The sequence below is a fragment of the Octodon degus genome, unplaced genomic scaffold, assembly GCF_000260255.1.
Source record: "Octodon degus isolate 3935 unplaced genomic scaffold, OctDeg1.0 scaffold00003, whole genome shotgun sequence".
NCBI classification, from domain to species: Eukaryota; Metazoa; Chordata; class Mammalia; order Rodentia; family Octodontidae; genus Octodon; species Octodon degus.
Genome location: NW_004524579.1, coordinates 20533017 through 20551741, shown reverse-complemented (window position 1 = coordinate 20551741; position 18725 = coordinate 20533017).

Sequence of the window (18725 nt, the reverse complement as noted above, 5' to 3'; positions counted from 1 at the left end):
ATAATAGCGTAGACATACAGCTACTTTCTCTTAGTTCAATGAGAAGAAAGTTTTGAACTAATAGTGTTCAGCCAAGATATCTTGTCTGCATCTTGTATGAATAACTACTACAAAGAGAACAATATGCCATCTATTAATTATTGTAATTGTCCTACTAACCTGTTGTGAAACTATCTCATTGCCTCTTCTTTCTCAATAAAATTACTTTAAAAAACAATGAAAATATGTTTTTTAAAAATGGTTCTTGATCCCAGTAATACCTCAGTATATAGAGCAACATATTTTATCTTTCTGTGATAATCATTTGTTCTGCCTTTCCTATACTTATTAGATAATCTTCCTTGTATGTCTTTTGATGATGCAACGGCAATACAAAAACCTTACAAAGGTGTTAATGATGAGTGTAGAATATGTACTGACTTTCAAAATAACTATGGTGAGGTAACATATATGTACAAGTATTCTTGTAAAATAAATCACTAAAAGATGAAACAAAGAATAATGATACAAATTCATTCTAAATATTACAATTATTTAAGATATATTTGCACTGTATCTAACAGGTGCAAAATGATTATAATAAATTGCTATAGTTCCTAACAACTTTTAATTTCTGTACCAATGGTGCTAGTGGCCAATACATAATATCTTACATGTTTAATATATTACATTTTGCGCAGGATAACTTTTACGTAATTTCAGTGCAAGATGATTTCTCAATTTAGAGAAGAGATAAATTCACAGGAATCAAAACACTTGTAGGCATGAATGCTGTTATCAATTTCAACACCAATAACCATAAGTTTATTTTATTCTAAAATATTGTATTTAAATTTTCAATTACTTATTTTTCCAGATATTTCTCAACAGATACTGAAAAAAATTTGAATATTGGTAGAAATCTCAATTTTTGTTAATTAGAGATATTTTATACCCCTCATGTAAAAGTGAAAAAGAATCAATGGATAATATAGAAGATATGAAAATTATGAGAATACATTTTGACAATGATGACAAGGTCTAATAGGCATATTTATGGTAATGTACTAATTATGTGTTTTCTATAGATATTTGCATTCATTAATTATCTCTATAAATTATAGTTTAATAATGTAATGTATTAAATATACCTTGTACTACAACAAATAGAAAATTTCATATTTTTCATACTGGCTCCTAGTTACTAAACCAATTAATGATAAATAAAACACTCCTTTCAAAGGATTAACCCCCACCCTCTGATTTTTAATGACCAAGAAGAAAGGTTACGTTTTCCACTGACAGTTGCCTAGTTTAGACTCACTTTTTCCTTCACTTTTGTTCCCAGTAGAATTCTTAAGATATAAAAATTCAAACTGCTGTAGTCGATCATCCCACAAACAAGAGACTAAGTCCTGGAACAAAATTCTGGAAGAATGTATTTGCAGAAATGAGTGATAAACAGGTTACTTTATGAAAAACTGCAGTTGAAATTGCTCAATAACCCAGTTTGTAAGATAATTAACATAAGTCAATGCTTATTTAAGTCGGAATTTCTCCTTCATTAAATTGAAAAGTGAACATTGACCTCATAGAGTGGCACACATTTGAAGAGACATCCTGGCATCCTATTAGTGCTCATGGGACAGAATTTTGATTCAGCAAAATATTAAAGTACAAAGAGCAACAATATGAACAGAGATGCTGGCATAGATTTGGAAAATTTGAAATATATATGGAACATAAGGTAGTTGGTAGAGGATTTTTTCTCTAACTTGTTCATATACCACTCAGTACCCGTACAGCTTGATGCAGTGATGACATAGGACAATGTGTAATATGAAAATCACAGGAATAAGTCAGAAAGTAGTTAAAAAACAATATATAAAAATAACAAGTTAACTGAGACCAATGAATGTTATGCACATGGACTTGAGCTTGAAATTTGTATCAAAATATTCATCTGTCTTATTGAATGTAAAACAATGTTATTTTGAGGTGTTTTAAAAGTCTCAGTATTCCATCTTCCTTTCTAGATTAATATTCCTGTCTCTTAGCTTTGGGTAATTACATTCCCCTTCCTTGCTTTTTCAATATTAAGTGAATTTCTGCTCTAACCCCTTCTTCAATGATTCCAATCTAATATGTACTGTTCTCTGTAAGCTCATACCTATGTTTCTCAAATTATAAAATTGTAACTTCTAATTCTGTTTCCAGTTAATCTAGACCCTACCTAACTTGCATTGTGATCGAAGCAATTACATTATTGAAACACCTGTTTATTCAGCCAGAACTAGGAGAAAATAATGCTTTCTCCCTAGGTGTCTCACTACAGTCAAATGAAACAACTGAGACATTTTGTGAAGTTCAAGAGTTTGTGGTTCTGTGTAATATCTCACAGCCATTATCACTGTAAAACTTGTATCCTTTAAAAAAGTGAAGGATAAAAAATGCAAGAACAGGAGCTCAGTTTTTTTATTTGTGTTCAAATTACAACTTACCACTCACTAATTATGGACCACTAAGCAGTTTATATGGGTTCTCTCAGAATTAATGATATAAATCTTAAAAGTAAAAATATACATATTTAATGTTCTATAAAATAAATGAAATAAATTATATAAATATTAAGCATATACATGAAGTGTTTGACATTGCTGGTTATTTAAATGACTTATTTTTAACATAGTAATAAATTACTATAAAAATTCAAATTTCTTATTAGAAGTTCTCTTATTTTACTTGATGTGAGTGCTTACTAAATGACCTGAAAATACACTCCTTTTTGCATAGATAATATAATTAGTCATCCTCAACAAATATTTTCAAGAAATAACAGAACTAAACTGAACTTGTGAAGAAATGGGATTAGTAGACCTTTACAGAGTGTTCCACCCAAAACATCAAAATATGCCTTTTTCTCAGATACACATGGAATGTTCTACATAACAGATCATATACTAGTACATAGAGCATGCTTGAATAAATACAAGTGAATCAAAATTATCCATATGTGTTATCTGACCATAGTGCAATGAAACTGGAAAATGTTGACAAAAGAAACAGCATAAACTCTATAAACACATGGAAACTAAATAATATTCTCCTGAATAATCAACAGGTCACAGATGAAATTAAAGAAGAAATTAAACAATATTTACAATTTAATGAAAATGCAAATAAAACTTATCAGAACCTGTGGGATACACTGAAAGCTGCTCAAAGAGGGACATTTATAGCAATAAACATTCACATCAGGAAAACACAATGAGCCCAAATAAACAATCTTATCAAACTCATAGAAAAAGAAGAGCAAGTCAAGTCCAAAGCCCAAAGAAGGTAGTAAGTTATAAAGATCAGTGCAGAAATAAATGCAACTGAGATGAAGAGAATAATACAAAGAATTAATGAGTCAAAGAGTTGATTCTTTGAGAGAATAAATAAATTGATACACCCTAACTAATCTCACTGAAATTAGGCAAGAAAATTTTCAACTTCATGCAGTGAGGAATGAAACGGGTGAAATTATTGAAAACCTTATAGAAATTCAGAAGATTATCAATACTTATTTTCAAAATCTTTATTTTCCCAGAATAGAAATTTCAGAAAAAATGGGTCAGATTTCTAGATGCATATGAACAATGAAACTAAATCAAGATTTAAAAATTCTGAATAACCCAATATCAGTTGATAAAATTGGAAATGTAGGAAAAAAAAAAAAAAAAACCCTGACAACAGTGAAAATCCCAGGTCCTGATGGATTCACAGATGAATTCTACAAGAAGTTTAGAGATCACCAAATGCCAACATTTCTTAAACTCTTCAAAGAAATTGAAAGGTAAGCAATTCTCCCAACCATGTTCATGGAGGTAAGTACTACTCTGATAACAAAACCAAAGAAAGACACAACCGAAAAGAGAACTACAGGCCAATGTCTGTAATAAACATAGATATAAATATCCTCAATAACATACTACCAAACAGAATGCAGCAAATCATCAAGAAGATTATGCATCACAACACGTGTGATTCATCCTAGGAAGGCAGGAATGTTTTATTATATGCAAAACCATAAATGTTTTATACCACATCAATAGAGCAAAAAAAAAATCACACGCACATCTCAATAGATGCAGAAAAAGCTTTCGACAATGTCCAATACTCATTCATGATAAAAGTTCTGCAGAAAATCAGAATAAAGGGCCAGCCAAATAACTCAGCAGATTAAAGTACCTGCAAACAGGAGCAGGGCCTGGTGGTTTGATTGACACTGGATGTGGTGAGACCACAATTGATACTGGGCATGCTGGTGCACGCCTGTGATCCTAACACTTGAGAGGCTGTAAACAGGAGAATCACTATGAGTCTGATATAGTAGTGAGACCCGGTAGATCCTGTAGACTCTTTACTAAAATTAAAAAAAATCAGAATAGATGGTTATTACCTCAACTTCATAAAAGCCATTTACAACAAACCAACAGCTAACATTTTACTTAATGGGCAAAAACTTAAAGCTTTTACTTTAAAATCAAGAAGACAAGAATGACCACTGGCAGTATTTCTGTTCAATATAGTCCTGGAAATATTAGCCAACATTATCAATTAGACAAGAGAAGAAAATAAAAGCAATAATGATTGGAAAGGAAGAAGAAAAAATTATTATTCACAAATGATATGACACTATATATTGAAGACTGCAAAAACTCCACTAAGATACTTGTAGATTTCATAACAAAATTTAGTAATGCGGTAGGATACAAAATCAAGACTCAAAAACGAGTAGCATTTGCATGCACAAATAATATACACGTGGAGAGAGTAATTATGGAAACCATGCCTTTCCCAATAACACCCCAGAAATAAAATAATCAGAAATCAATCTCACAATGTAAGTAAGAGATTTATATAGTGAAAATTATAGTACTCTGAAAAAAGAGATTGAGTAGGATTTCAGAAAATGGAAATATATCCCATGTTCCTGGATAGGAAGGATTAACATTGGAAAAATGGTCATATTCCCAAAAATTATACAGACTCAATGTAATCCCAATTAAAATGCCATTAAAATACCTGACATATCTAGAAAAAAATTCCTAAATTCATCTGGAACTAGATGAGACCTTGCATAGCAAAAGCAATCCTGGGTGACAAAGGAGAGACAAGAGGCATCACAGTCCCTGACTTGAAATTCTAAAGGGTATTGTGATAAAATCAGCATGGTACTGGCAAAACAAACAAACAAACAAACAAACAAACCAAAAACCTACAGACCTGAGGATCAACAGAACAGATTAGAAGGCATGGTCACAATTACAATCACACTACACCACCCTGTCTTTGACAAAGGGTTCAAACACATTCACACACAAACAAAAAACATTTTTATAAATGGTGCTGGAAATATTAGCATTCCACATGCCCAAGGCTTAAAATAGACCTATCCCTATGACCATGCACCAAGCTACAGTCAAAATGGATCAAAGATTTAAACATTAAAACTGAAACATTAAAACTTTTGGAAGAGAAAATAGGTAGAAACCTTGAAGACATAGGGGTAGATAAAGGGAACTTGAACAAAAATCAAACTGCATGGGAAATACTTCAAATCATCAACAATTGGGACCTCATCATTTTGAAGTTTCTGCATGTCAAAGAAATCACCAAAAGAGTAAAAAGAAAACCTATGAAGTGAGAAACAATTAAGCCCAACCTTCCTTGAGACAAAGAATTACTATCTAGAACATATAAAGAATTTTTTTAAAAATCAGGCCACCAAAATTCAAAGACCCAATCCAAAAATGAGCATCAGAAATGAATATAAATTTCACAAGTGAAGAGATAGAAATGACAAATAAATATGTGAAAAATTATCAACATCATTAATCATTCAACTGATGCAAATTAAAACAATGCTGAGATAATATCTTATACCAGAAAGAATGGCTGTCATCAAGAAGCCAACCAATAGCAAATGCTTGAGAGGCTATAGGGAAAAAGAAACACTTCTCCACTGCTACTGGGAGTGTAGGCTGGTATAACCACTATAGGAATCAGTATGGAGATTCCACAGAAAGGTAGGGTTGGAGGTCCCATTAAAGCCAGCTGTTCTTCTCCTAGGTTTTTCCCAAAAGAACTGATATCATCACGCTACAGGGATATATGAGCATCCAGGTCTATAGCAGTGCAATTTGTCATAGCCCAATCTTGGAAACATCCTTAGTGCCAATCACCTGAAGAAAGGATAAAAAATATGGTATTTGTACACAGTGGAGTACTATTCAGCTATAAAAAGATAAACTTGAAGCTTTTGTAGCTAACTGGATATAGCTAGAGACTGTATTGGTAAGTGAAATAAATAAAGTCCACATGAGCAAACATTGTATTATCTTGCTAGTGTGAGAACCTGAGCGTAATTAAAATCTAAATGATACAACAGATACTGTGATAGGGAAAGAAATTGCTCAGTGGGAAGGAAAACCTGTGATGAGGAAAAAGACAAATGAAAGTAGGGGAAAAGATACAATTAGCTATACATAAAGAATAGTTTGGATAATTGTATTGTCAATTTCTGCTGGTCTTTTGAAGGAGTAGTTAATGCTCTTTTGAAAGGAGCAGTTAAAGTTTTAATTTTATTTTGATATTTTTCCTCTTTTGGATTTCTTATAACTTCTTTGTTGTTTTGTTTTCTTTAAACAAATCTTGCATGTTTATATCTGGTGATCTAAACATGATCTAAACAACTAATTTGAAGATAGCATCATGTAATTCAGCAAACACTGTTGAATTCTCATTATTTATTTAGTGAAATCTTACTTCATTTCTTTCTTTTCTTTTCTTTTTTTTTTTTTTTTTTGAGGGACTGAGGAATGAACTCAAGACCCTACACTTGCCAGGCAGGAGCTTATTCTACTGAGCTATCTCCCCAGCACTCTTACATTAATTCTAATGCTGATTTTTTTGTATCACTATTTTGTATTCTTTAAAAATAAAAAAAGAAAAATTATAAAAATAACTATATGATATTTGGATAAAGTTATGACTTTCAAATAATTTTCATTTCCTTCACATTCCTTTAAAATACCTTATGTAAAAACTAACATGAGCCTTAGGTGTGGCTCTACCAGATACAAATATATTCATAAGATTAACGACAGTTTTTCCTGGAGGTGGTGTATTAGCTGGAACATTGAAGAATAAGGTGACAGTTTTACTAGTAACAAGAAATACGAGGGGAGTGGCAGAAAATATTCACAGATCAATTTATCCTGTGTTGTAGTCAGTACAATAATACAGACACGTGTGTATTTGTGGCTTCACTGGTTACGAACAACTTTAAATTATTTGAAGGTGGAGGTGAGAAGCTAGATGGATGTGACCAAGAAGCCAGGAGGAGAGCACTGACAGTGGAGAGAAAGTAACCAGATCTCAAGGACTTCGGTGCTGGTAATTCATGTCTGCACACTGCTGCATAAGTGGACAAGACAAATCCAGGTTTCCAAATGTAGGTCTTAGGAGATGTGAGGATGATCCGGCTGCAACATCTGTCACCCCGTTGATCCCCAGGGTTGATTCAGCTCATCTGGCTGGCTAGGCGGGCATCATCTTCCTCCCTCCATGCTCTGTGTACGTCCCAAAAACTGTGTGCTGCGTCGAAGTGGGCAATCACCCTCCTTGATCAAGGAGGACTACTCCCCTCCTTAGCAAGGGTACAAGAGTAGATTCACTCCTCTGCAGGAATCTCCAAACAAGCATTCGCTGAGGTAGAACCTTTCTATATCAATTTTCAACAGAGCTCTTTGAAATTGTGAATGGGTTCTGTGGAAGCACTTTTTCTCTGTCTATTGAGGTGATCATCTAAGTTCATCTTTATTTCTGTTTGTGTACTGTATTATATTTATTGATTTTTTTATGAAAATCCATCTGTAAATCACTGGGATGAAAGAGACTTGGCCATAATGTATGACCCTTTTAATGATTTCTTATATTTTGTTTACATGTGTTTTATTGAAGATTTTCCATCTGTGTACAATAAGGACATTGTCTTGTAGTTTTTGAGTCTTTATAGAGCATTGGTATCAGGGTAATAACAGCTTCAAGGAATGAATTTGCCAGTGTTATTTCTATTTTAGTTTATGGAAGATTTTTCAGGAATATTGACATTACTTTTTTCCTGAAATTCTGGCTAAAAGTTTATTTGAAATCTTTACATTTGGATACTTCTTTGTTGATAGGACTTTTACTATTTGTTTTTTAATGGCTATAATCAGCCTATTTTGAGTTTTTATATCCTAAATTCAATTTTGTTTATTCTTATATGCCTAAGAAATTTTCCATTTTTGGGGCCAGGAAGATGGCTCAGTGGAATAAGCACTTAACTGGCAAGTGCAAGGGTCTGAGATCAATCCGCAGTGCTGCCACAAAAAAAAGAAATTTTCCATTTCTTCTATATTCCACAGTAACCAAGAATGTGACAGTATTGTAGAAGACACTGAAAAGAAAATTAAAAAACAAAAGCAACTACTTTTCCCTGACAATATTGTCAAAATGATCATTTTATCAAATATTGTATCCATATTTAATTCAATTCTAATTAAAAAACATCCACAATATTCTTTGCAGAGTAGAAGACAAATCCTATAATTTATTTATTTATTCATTTATTGGTGGTACCAGGGATCAAACTCAGGACCTTGTGCTTGCCAGGCAAGCACTTAATCCACTGAGCTATCTCCCTGTCCTCTAAATCCTATAATTTATAAAACCAGAAGAGAACCAGACTAGCCAAAGCACCCTGAACAAAAAACACAAAAGAATATTACAGTTCCAGTTTTCAAGTTGTACTCTGCAGCTACTACATTAGAATAACTTAGTACTGACACTAAAAGAGAAACACTGATGAATGGACTAGAATTAAAGATACAGATACAATCCTGTGCACTGTAAGCCATTTGATTTTTCACAAAGTAGCCAAAATACACTCGGGAGAAGATACCCTCTTTAAAACTTGCTGGGGAAACTAGCTATACACATGCATAAGAGTAATGTACATCCATGTTTACAGCCATTGTGAAAATAAAACCTAAGTGCCTCAAAGACCTAGAAATGAAAATAGAAAATCTAGATTTTCTGAAAAATAAAACTTGTAAAGCTCTTGAAGACACAAGCATTGACCAGGACATTATAAGTAGAATAAAAATTGCACCAAAAAGGCTCTAAGAATCAGCAAATGGAGTATGAAATTATAAAGAATCCACATAGCAATAAAAGAACCAAGTGATGAAAAGACAATCTGTGAAAAAGAGAAAAAATTTATCAGCTACTGCTCAAAGAATTAAAAAAGATTAGAGTTCCCTGAATGACAGAGCTATTTAAAAGTAGGGTCAAGTAAAATGAAGGCACTTCTCAAAATAAGAATTGCAAGTACCCAGTAAATTTAAGAAAAATATTCAGCATCTTTGTCCATTAGAGAAATATAAACCCAAGCAACACTCAGATTCCATTTCACTCCAGTAGGAATGGTGAATATCAATAAAGAAGGAAACAACAAATGTTGGTAATATTGTATAAAATAAAAGAGGAAGACTTACATTTTTTGATTAGAAGGTGAATTAAAGCTAGTACTGTGGAAATCAGTAGGGAGATTCTTCAACAAAACTAAAAGTAGAAATTCCTTTTGACCCAGCTGTGTTTTCTTCTGTGTCTTCACAAAACAGCTAAAGATGTCATATTAAAATTTAGACAGGGTTGGGGATGTAGCTCAATGTCACAGTGCCTGCCTGGAAAGCACAAGTCGAGAGCTCAATTCCAAGTAGCCCCCACAAACATTTATACATACATACACATGTTTATACAGACAAAATTCATGAAAACTAAACAATAACTAAACAGTGGTCAAAATGCCCACCAACAAATGAAATCATAAAGAAAATGTGAAATATATACTAGTGTTTCACTAATAACCCATAAAGAAGTGAAACCTGAGTCATTTGTAGGAAAATGAATGTACCACAAAATTATAATGCTAAGTAAATTTAGTCAGACACAGAAGGTTGATATTACTTCAGTTTTCTAGTATGAGAAAACCAAAGTATGGATAATCTACAGAAGTTAATAAAGGGGAGATGGTAGGAAAGAAAAACATTACTTCAGGGGCTGGGCGTATAGCTCAGTGGAATAAGTGCTTCTCTGGCAAGTGAGAGGGCCTGAGTTCAATCCCCAGTTTGGAAAAAAAATAAAAAAATATAATTTCAATACAGTACAGAGATCTGTGGTAAGGGAACAGCTGTGCAGGGGTAGAGAAGAGAGAGTAAAAGTGACCAAAATATGATATGTGTGTGCCAGTTCATCAAGCTGAATGTTATTATTATGTATTGCATTTTTACATATGTAATAGTAGTAAAAAAGAACATAAAAGCTAAATCCTAGTTAATCTTAGCATGGTGGTGCTTGTCTGTAATCCTCATACCTGGAATTTCAATTTTGAGTCTATCCTGGGTAACTTTATGAACTAACAAGACTTTGTTCTTATAAAATGAAAAAAATATTGTCAATCAGGATGAAGGCTTTGGGTTCAATCCCTACCAGCCTTCCCCACAGAAAAGCTAGAAGACCAAAAATTTGTACCCCAAAATACCACTGTAATATACACAATGCTTATATGTCATGCTTCTTTCAGCCACCTTAATTCCATGGGGGAAGTAAGCCACATGCTTCTACATCCAATGCTGAAACTTTCCATTTCAAATAAATTTATCTGAAATAAAACTCATTCACACTATCTCGCAATATCTCCCATGTTGCAGCTCTTCTAGTGTTCAATCCATTTAGGTCATTCACAAGATAAACTCTCAAATCCATGGTAGAATTTATATATTTCCTAAGTCTTTATGTAGAACTTTTATTTTTCGAGTGCTGTCATTTTAATGTAATACACAATAGCTTTTGATTGTTGTGTCCCACTGCCATTTTGCTCATAAACTATATAATTTTATTTCAACTAAGTTTTCACAGAATACACATGTTACAGAGCCTGCCTTTCTCATTATAGAATAAACTTTGCTCATATAAATTAAAGAACTACTTAAACACACCAGATTACTGTTTTTGGTTGAGTTGTGTTCCCTCAAATTCATTAGTTGAGGTTATGACCCCCAATATATCAAAATATGGCTACAGCATTGACAGAAGAGAACTTTGATGAGGTAATAAAGTTAAAATGACACAGTGAATGTAGACCCTAACCACTGTAGTTATAATAAGAAACCTAGACATGCAAAAAAGATGACAGAAAACCACTGGAGAACGTGTGAAGAAGGTGGACATCTATATACCAAAGCAAGAGCCTACAGTAGAGAGCAAAGATGCTGAAAACATGGCCTTAGGCTTCAGCCTCCAAAATACAAGAACATAAGCATCTGTTGTATAAGCTACTTAGTTTCTCTCTTTAGATAACCATAGCAGATGGTAACCTTGACTAAACACTATGTATCCTTCAAGTCTGAGTTAAAGCAAGCATGCATCTCTTTCCTGAATCATCTTGAATTGGCAGTATTTTCCCTGCAAACCATGTCCCAGTCTCAAGAGATCCCAGGAAAACTGTTATTTTATTAATTATTAAGTAATTCAATAATAATGTATATTTTTTGCATTTGGTACAGGCAGCACATTATTTAGAACAAATGTTGTCAGTTTTATTTTTTATTTATTCATTTTTCTACTGGAGATTGAACTCAGGATCTTGTGCTTGCCAGGTAGGTGCTTAAGCCGCTGAGCTATCCCCCAACCCAGTGTTGTCAGTTTTATACTTCGTGTGAACCATCTGTTATTTGACATTTTAAACTTTGTAGACTCTGAACATATTAATATTTAGGAAATGTATGTTAAAAGGTCATTGGATGAAATAAAAATTGTTTAGCCTGCTTCATGAAAGGGAAAAAAGTACGATTATTAATGCTGCTGCTGTGGCAGGCTGGCACAGGCATGTGCGCCACTGTCCATGACCCAGGTTACTGTGACGATTTCTCTCCTGGGCACTTTACTCCTATGTTCCCATGCACTGTATTTACAAAAAGACCACCCAAAATTTCTGATGTTGATGACAGAGGAAAAACATAGGACTCTTATAAGAGGGGAAAAAATAGAACTATAGAGCCAAATTCACAACCAGAGGATCAATCTATCAATGAACATCCTTCTGTAGGATAATCAGGGAGTATCCGCCAAGCATTCCAGGGTGTTTCAACTCATTGCTGAGGAAATTAGCTCACACTGAATGATAAGCATAACCTTCTAAATTTTTTTTAAATATTGTGATTACAGCCATGAAGGGAAGGAAAATAAGTGTTCAGTGCCTAATAATGGAGAAATAAAAAAATAGTCACAATAGCATTACTGTGGTATTGATATGCATATAGGGAGGGAAACTTTCTAATATGAATAAAAATATGTAGCACTTTTCACTCATTGATCAAGTTGTATATTTCTTAATATTAAAGCACTTACTGTTTAAAAAGAGTCACATGCTCTGGGAATTGGGAGTCGCTGTCATTTTATTTGGGGAAAATGATCACTGTAGCCTGTGAACAGCAAATGAACTTGCCTGGGCATTAGAGCTCTTTGGTTGACAGTTCAGACGCAAAGCCCCTCTGTTTGTTCTTGCTTTTCCTATGCTCACTGCTGTGCTACACCCCTCTCATGGCTGCCTTTTACTTCCTGATCCTTCTCCACATCCTGAAGCTCTTGTGCTTTCTACTCATTTCCTGTCTTCCTATCCAGTTCAAATAGCCCATGATACTTCTTAGTATTACTATTTCATTGTTGTTTGTAACTATCTCTAAATGTTACTTTCGGTATTATTCTTTTAAATCCTATGCTTTCTCTTTCAGTTTGTAAGTACTTATATCTTATATTCAAATATAACAAATGTTTTTCAAAATAAGGTCCCAACTTATTTTTCTCAGTGATACTTCACATACTTCTTGACAGAGGGACAAAACAGTTTTGGGGGTTACTAGAGATCGAACTCAGGATTCTGCACTTTCCAGGCAGGTGCTTTTGCCTCTGAGATATCACCCCGGTCCACGACAGAATAGCTTTTAAAAGTTGTCAGCATTTAGTGAGATAACTTATAATTGCCATATCACATGTTATATACCATTATTTTTACATATGTTCTTTAAAAAAAATCTCAATAGCAATTCATGTGTTGTGTTCCATGTGTTCATGTTTGTAAATGATTGTAATACAAAATACATTTCTTATGGTTTATTGTCAAAAAAATGTTTGACACCACAGTGACAATATAATTGCAAATCTAAGTCAGTTATTAAACTTTATTTGGAAGATTTCTATGCTCGCCATTTGCCAGTATCAGGCATCACAGACTGTAAAAATTTCTTGCACTACCTTGGTCGCACAAAATGTCAGCGGGTCTGGGTTCATTTCCTCGCACCTGGCACGGTGCCAGGAGTTCATTGATTTCTGTAATTAAATGAGTTGGAAGTAAATCCCAGGCTTGTGCTGCACGTTAGGTGGGGCTGATTCCTGAATCTTAATAAGCTCCGAGTACGGGCTTGTGCTGGAGTGGCAAGGTGTTAACAGTCTTCTCACTACTCCCAGGCCACGTAGCAAGCTGGGGTTGTAATTGCCGCATGCAGGACAGAAGACAGAAGAGGAGGAATAGCAGTAGAGTCAGACAAAACGCCACACTTCAGAAAGTGCTTCACTGCATGGATAAAAATTGTCTTTTCTTCGCTTTTACATAAATCCAACTTAGTGGCTGCAATTTTCTCTAGCTTTTATAAGTGGAAAAGGAAAATAGAGTTTAAATATGATTGGAAGAGTAACATTTAAGAGAGACAACATAAAATATTTTAATTAATTTTTAACACTGATAAAAATTCATGCCAGGTCAGGACATGGTGTATAGTTTCATTTGCTTTCTTTGAGGCAGGTATTAAATTATATCATATACTAGCTTGTTCTTGAGAACCAAGATAAAAATATAACAGGCTCACATATACATGCGTGTAAATGCATATGTCCATATACATATAAATATAAATACATAAATATGATATTCAGTATACATACATATGGCATATATATATATATATATATAATCTCATAGAACATGGTAGCTAGAAAATAGTCTATTTACCACTAAAAAGAAAAGAATACCATTTTTTAATTTTATTTTTATTTTTAGGGAAGGGTCTACAGGATGTTCAGGGTCTCACTACTAGATCAGACACATAGTGATCTGCCTGTTAACAGCCTCCCAGGAGCTGGGATTACAGGTGTGCTCCACCATGCCCAGTTTCAATTGGCATCTCAGCGTGCCCCAGGGGCGGGGCCGGGACAGCAGGCTCTGGGATTGAATCCCTGGCCCTTGAGCCTGCTTGCAGGTGCTTTATTTATTTATCATTTTTGGGGTACCAGGGATTGAACTCAGGACACTGCATTTGCCAGGCAAGGGCTTATTATACTGAGCTATCTCCCCGGACCCCCTTGCAGGTGATTTAATCTGCTGAGATATTTGGCCTGCCCTAGTACTATTCATTTATTCAATAAAAGTATAAAAATGTAGAAATGTTAAAGATTTCTGGAATTATAGAGTTTAAAATGGCACATCCTTTTTTTCCAGAATAACTGAATAAAGAAAAAATGTTAAATTCTATTTCTCCTTGAAGTCATAGAAGACTACATTTCCAAAATTTTCCCAACACTGTTTAGGGCGAAAGACATGTATTTAAAAATTTTTAAAGCCTTTTGTTAAGCCTTTACATCATTTAATATGCAAAATCCTTTTTAGATATACATTCTTACAAGTGACATAAAAGCTGCAAAATTTATGTAAAATAAGTTTCTTGTAACATGGAGAGTAGAAAAACTTGGAACTCAAAACCAACAAAAGGAAAACTTAAATACTTACAGCATGTCTATAAAACAAACACCATGGGAGCAATAAAATGGAAATACATCATTTTGGATTTGTAAATACTTTAATGTATAGTATATGATAAAATAGATCTCAAAAATACACACATATGCATATAGATAGGCTAGAATGAATGTTCTTTATACACACATATCTATGTATATCATGTTTGCTTTATAATTCTTATGAGTATGGATGCATATGGATAGAAAATGATTGGAAATTAAGGATATTAACAATGACAAAATTAATGTATCTTAACAATGACAATCTTTATTGTTATTCTATTTAAGTTTGAAAATGTAACAATTTCTTTATGAAGCAGTGAATGTCAAAAAGCGTTAATTAAATATTTATCCTAATTCTGTTTTATTTGAAACTTTGAAATACAAAAATAAATAGAAGACACTTGTATTTATTTTTAGGGTTTTTTATGTAATGCTCCATAGGGTGTCACATTTTCTAAATAAAATCTTGTCATTCCTTTGCTAAAACACAAAATGCTGCCTATCATCCAATGAATAAAATAAAAATGTCAGTCTGGCATTTAAAGCTCCTGAAAAAATACAGAATGTGACTTTCAAGACTACAAGTAAAATTAGCTGGATCATCAAATACAATATATAAAAATGATTGATATGAGGCAAGTGTAGTGGCACCTGCCTATAATTCCAGCACAGGGTGGTTGAGGCAGGATTCCTGTGAGGTGCAGGATAGTTTGAATAAAAAGCCCTGGAAAGTTTTGGAATGCACCTGATGGAAGATTCTTGTCAGAGTTCAAAAGAAAAGAATTCTAAAGATCAGATTCAAGGAGTTTCTGCTGGGAAGAAGAACAGCATTGGCTTTTGGGTGCCATGGAATATGTGCTATGTTATAGCAGAAAGTTTGTCTGCTAATTTTGGACATTTTGCTCATGTCCAAAGATCTCCTGAGGCTAAATTAGGGGCAGAAAATTAGTGAATTTTGAAGATAAAATTTCAAGGCAGTCAAATGGTGAGCCCAATGCATGGCTATGATTGAGAGCTTTTAGCCAGACCTATGCTTAGAATCAAGAGCAAACAACCTATCAGAAGGATCAGAATGTTGTGATCTGACCAGAAAGGAAGCTCCAGTAAGGTTGTGGCCTGTATAAATGGAACATAGGAGACACTGGTCATTGAGAGCAAAAATTATAAGAAAAATCCAAATTTCCAAATGAAGACATCCTGAGGATATCAGAAAAAACAACAGGATCCCACCCATTACAGTCTCAAAATTGCAAAACAGAAAGGCTTTGCTTTGAGAAGAAAGCACCAGGGAATGAGTTTCAGAATGCCAGTGCAATTTGCTCCTTGGCATAGGGATCAGAGCACACAGCAATACAGGTAGTTGACCTCTATAGCTAAGACATAGGGAAGCCTGGCTATTTCTCTAGCTGAAAACAGACTCTAGCACCATCCATGTGGTGCTTGTTTTAGGTTCATGAAGAATGGAAGAGTTGTGGGGTAAGAAAGACTTCCACCCATATTTCAGAAGAAGGCCTGGGAGGCCAGACAGGGTGGCCCTAACAGGGCAGTGTGTTAAGCTGTGGGAGGACCAAGGAGCTGTGGAGACTCCAGAAGTTTGGATAAGCCAAGGATGTGAATCTTCTGAGGAAAATGCAAGCAGGGATCAAATCTGATCCAAAAGAGAAGCTCTGTAAGTTAAATTCATCAGCAGAACCAAAAGAGTGGAGCCACCTATTCTCTTTTGAGCTCGCATCTTGCTATTGATTGATTGGGATGCTGGACCTGGAATCACAGTACTTAATGCTTACCCTGTTGTATTTTGGACTAGATGTGGTCCTATTCCTTTTTAATCCCTTTTTTGTACTTTTTGGGATGGAAATGTCTACTCCTATGTTACTGTATGTTGGAAGTGTTTAACTTCTTTTTCATTTGTACAGTGGTTTGAGCTAAGAGTTTGCTTTACATCTCAGAGGAAACTTTGGACTTGGAATTCTCAGCAATGCTGTAAATGTTTGGACTCTAGCAAAACTTACAGCTGGATTAAATGCCTTTTTCATTAAAGGATGTGCATGACTCTTTAGGGGGCTAGGAGTGGAATGTTATGGCTTCAGTGTAGATGTTCCCACAAAGCCTCATATAGTTATGGGGGAGGAGGCTGTATCTTTAGTGTGTGGTGTTGGGATAAAGGATATGAGATTATCAAATCAGTCAACTGTTTGGATTGACAGAGATCTGGCAAGGAATCACAGTGTGACTGCTAAACCCACCCTAGAGACAGTAGCCTGTCTAAAATATAAGGAACAGAAGCAAGGCCATTGTGCTCTCTCATCTACCTCTTTCTATGGGCTTATTCTTTGTGATGCCCATTTGCCATGCCACCCTGCCTTGGAGCCAGCTTAGAGTGAAACCTCTACACACTGTAAGCCAAAAAAAAACTTTCCTACTTTAAATCTGTGTGGGAGATATTTTATGCCATCAATAAGAAAAGTAACAAAGATCATCTATTCTTTCATATGCATACATTGAAGTTGTTAAAAGTTTTCTCCTCTATACTTGGGACCATTGTTTGTCCCCAATTGACATGTAAGCAATTGATTGGCTGAATATATAATAAGCCTAAACTTATTATGTTTGGAAAATTTCCACACATGTGCTTCTTTCTTATCATTGATGCAGATTTCTTTTCCGTGTGTCCATGATAGTGGCTCCCATGACAATGAAGTTAGTCTTAGACACAGAGGTGAAAAGCAGTGGGTTAAGCAAGTGGTCAGACAGAATCAATGAATTTTATAGTGACATTCCCTCTCATTTCCTGCTGATATTTGATGTTTGAGTCAACAGTGATCTTCTTAGCCCAAGATCTGCTCATGAAGTTCATGGATATGCAATCACTTATTTTGTATTTTACTTATATATTGTTTATAAATGTTTAACCTTTTGTATTGTAAAAAACTACTCATAATTTTTAACAATCTCAAAAAGATTCTTTGGTTGTTTTCTTTTCCTCACAGTATTTCTTAATAAATGCCTATAGGACTGTTGATTTTTCTATGCATGATGAATTATTTGGAATAGCAAAAGTAATAATTACTTTCATTGGACTACATGACCTCTAATTGCTTTATATGTTGTACAATTTTGTTTATCCAATATGCTCTTTATTATTTGATATTTATATTTGACAACTAACTTATGCTTAATATGAGAATAATTTTTAAAGTAGATTTACTATGCAGATGTATTTACTATAATCTACAAAAATACACATAAAATAAGTGTAAATAATCTTATGATTTTGTTTTTGCTTTTCAGAATCTCTATGGAAAACACATCTATATAGTAAAGACACTGCGATAGTATAGCCAATGGGTGTACAAAAAACATTTAACTCATGTGCAAATAATTTAGAAAACAAAATATGTAAGCTTCATGTACTTCCATTCTTGTTCTTGGAAATATCAATAACTGGGGTCTACTCCTGAGATGGTCTGGCAAACATACAAAACAAGAAAGTTATATGTCATATGGGATTACTCATTGTAGAATATCAGTAATAGTGAGAAAGTGGAAATAGTCTTTTTCCAATTTTAGAACACTGGGAAAATAAATTACAGCAGAACTACTTGTTAGCAAGGAATGAAATACATCTAATAACTCAAGAGTTACATTATAAAATTACAGAAAAGAATAGACATATGAAGGATTTTTAAGGTATAAGAAAGGAAACATGGGGCTGGAGAGATGGCTCAGTGGTCTAAAGCACCTACTTAGAACAAGCTTGGCAAAGCATTGGGGACCGCGGTTCAATCCCCCAGCACCAC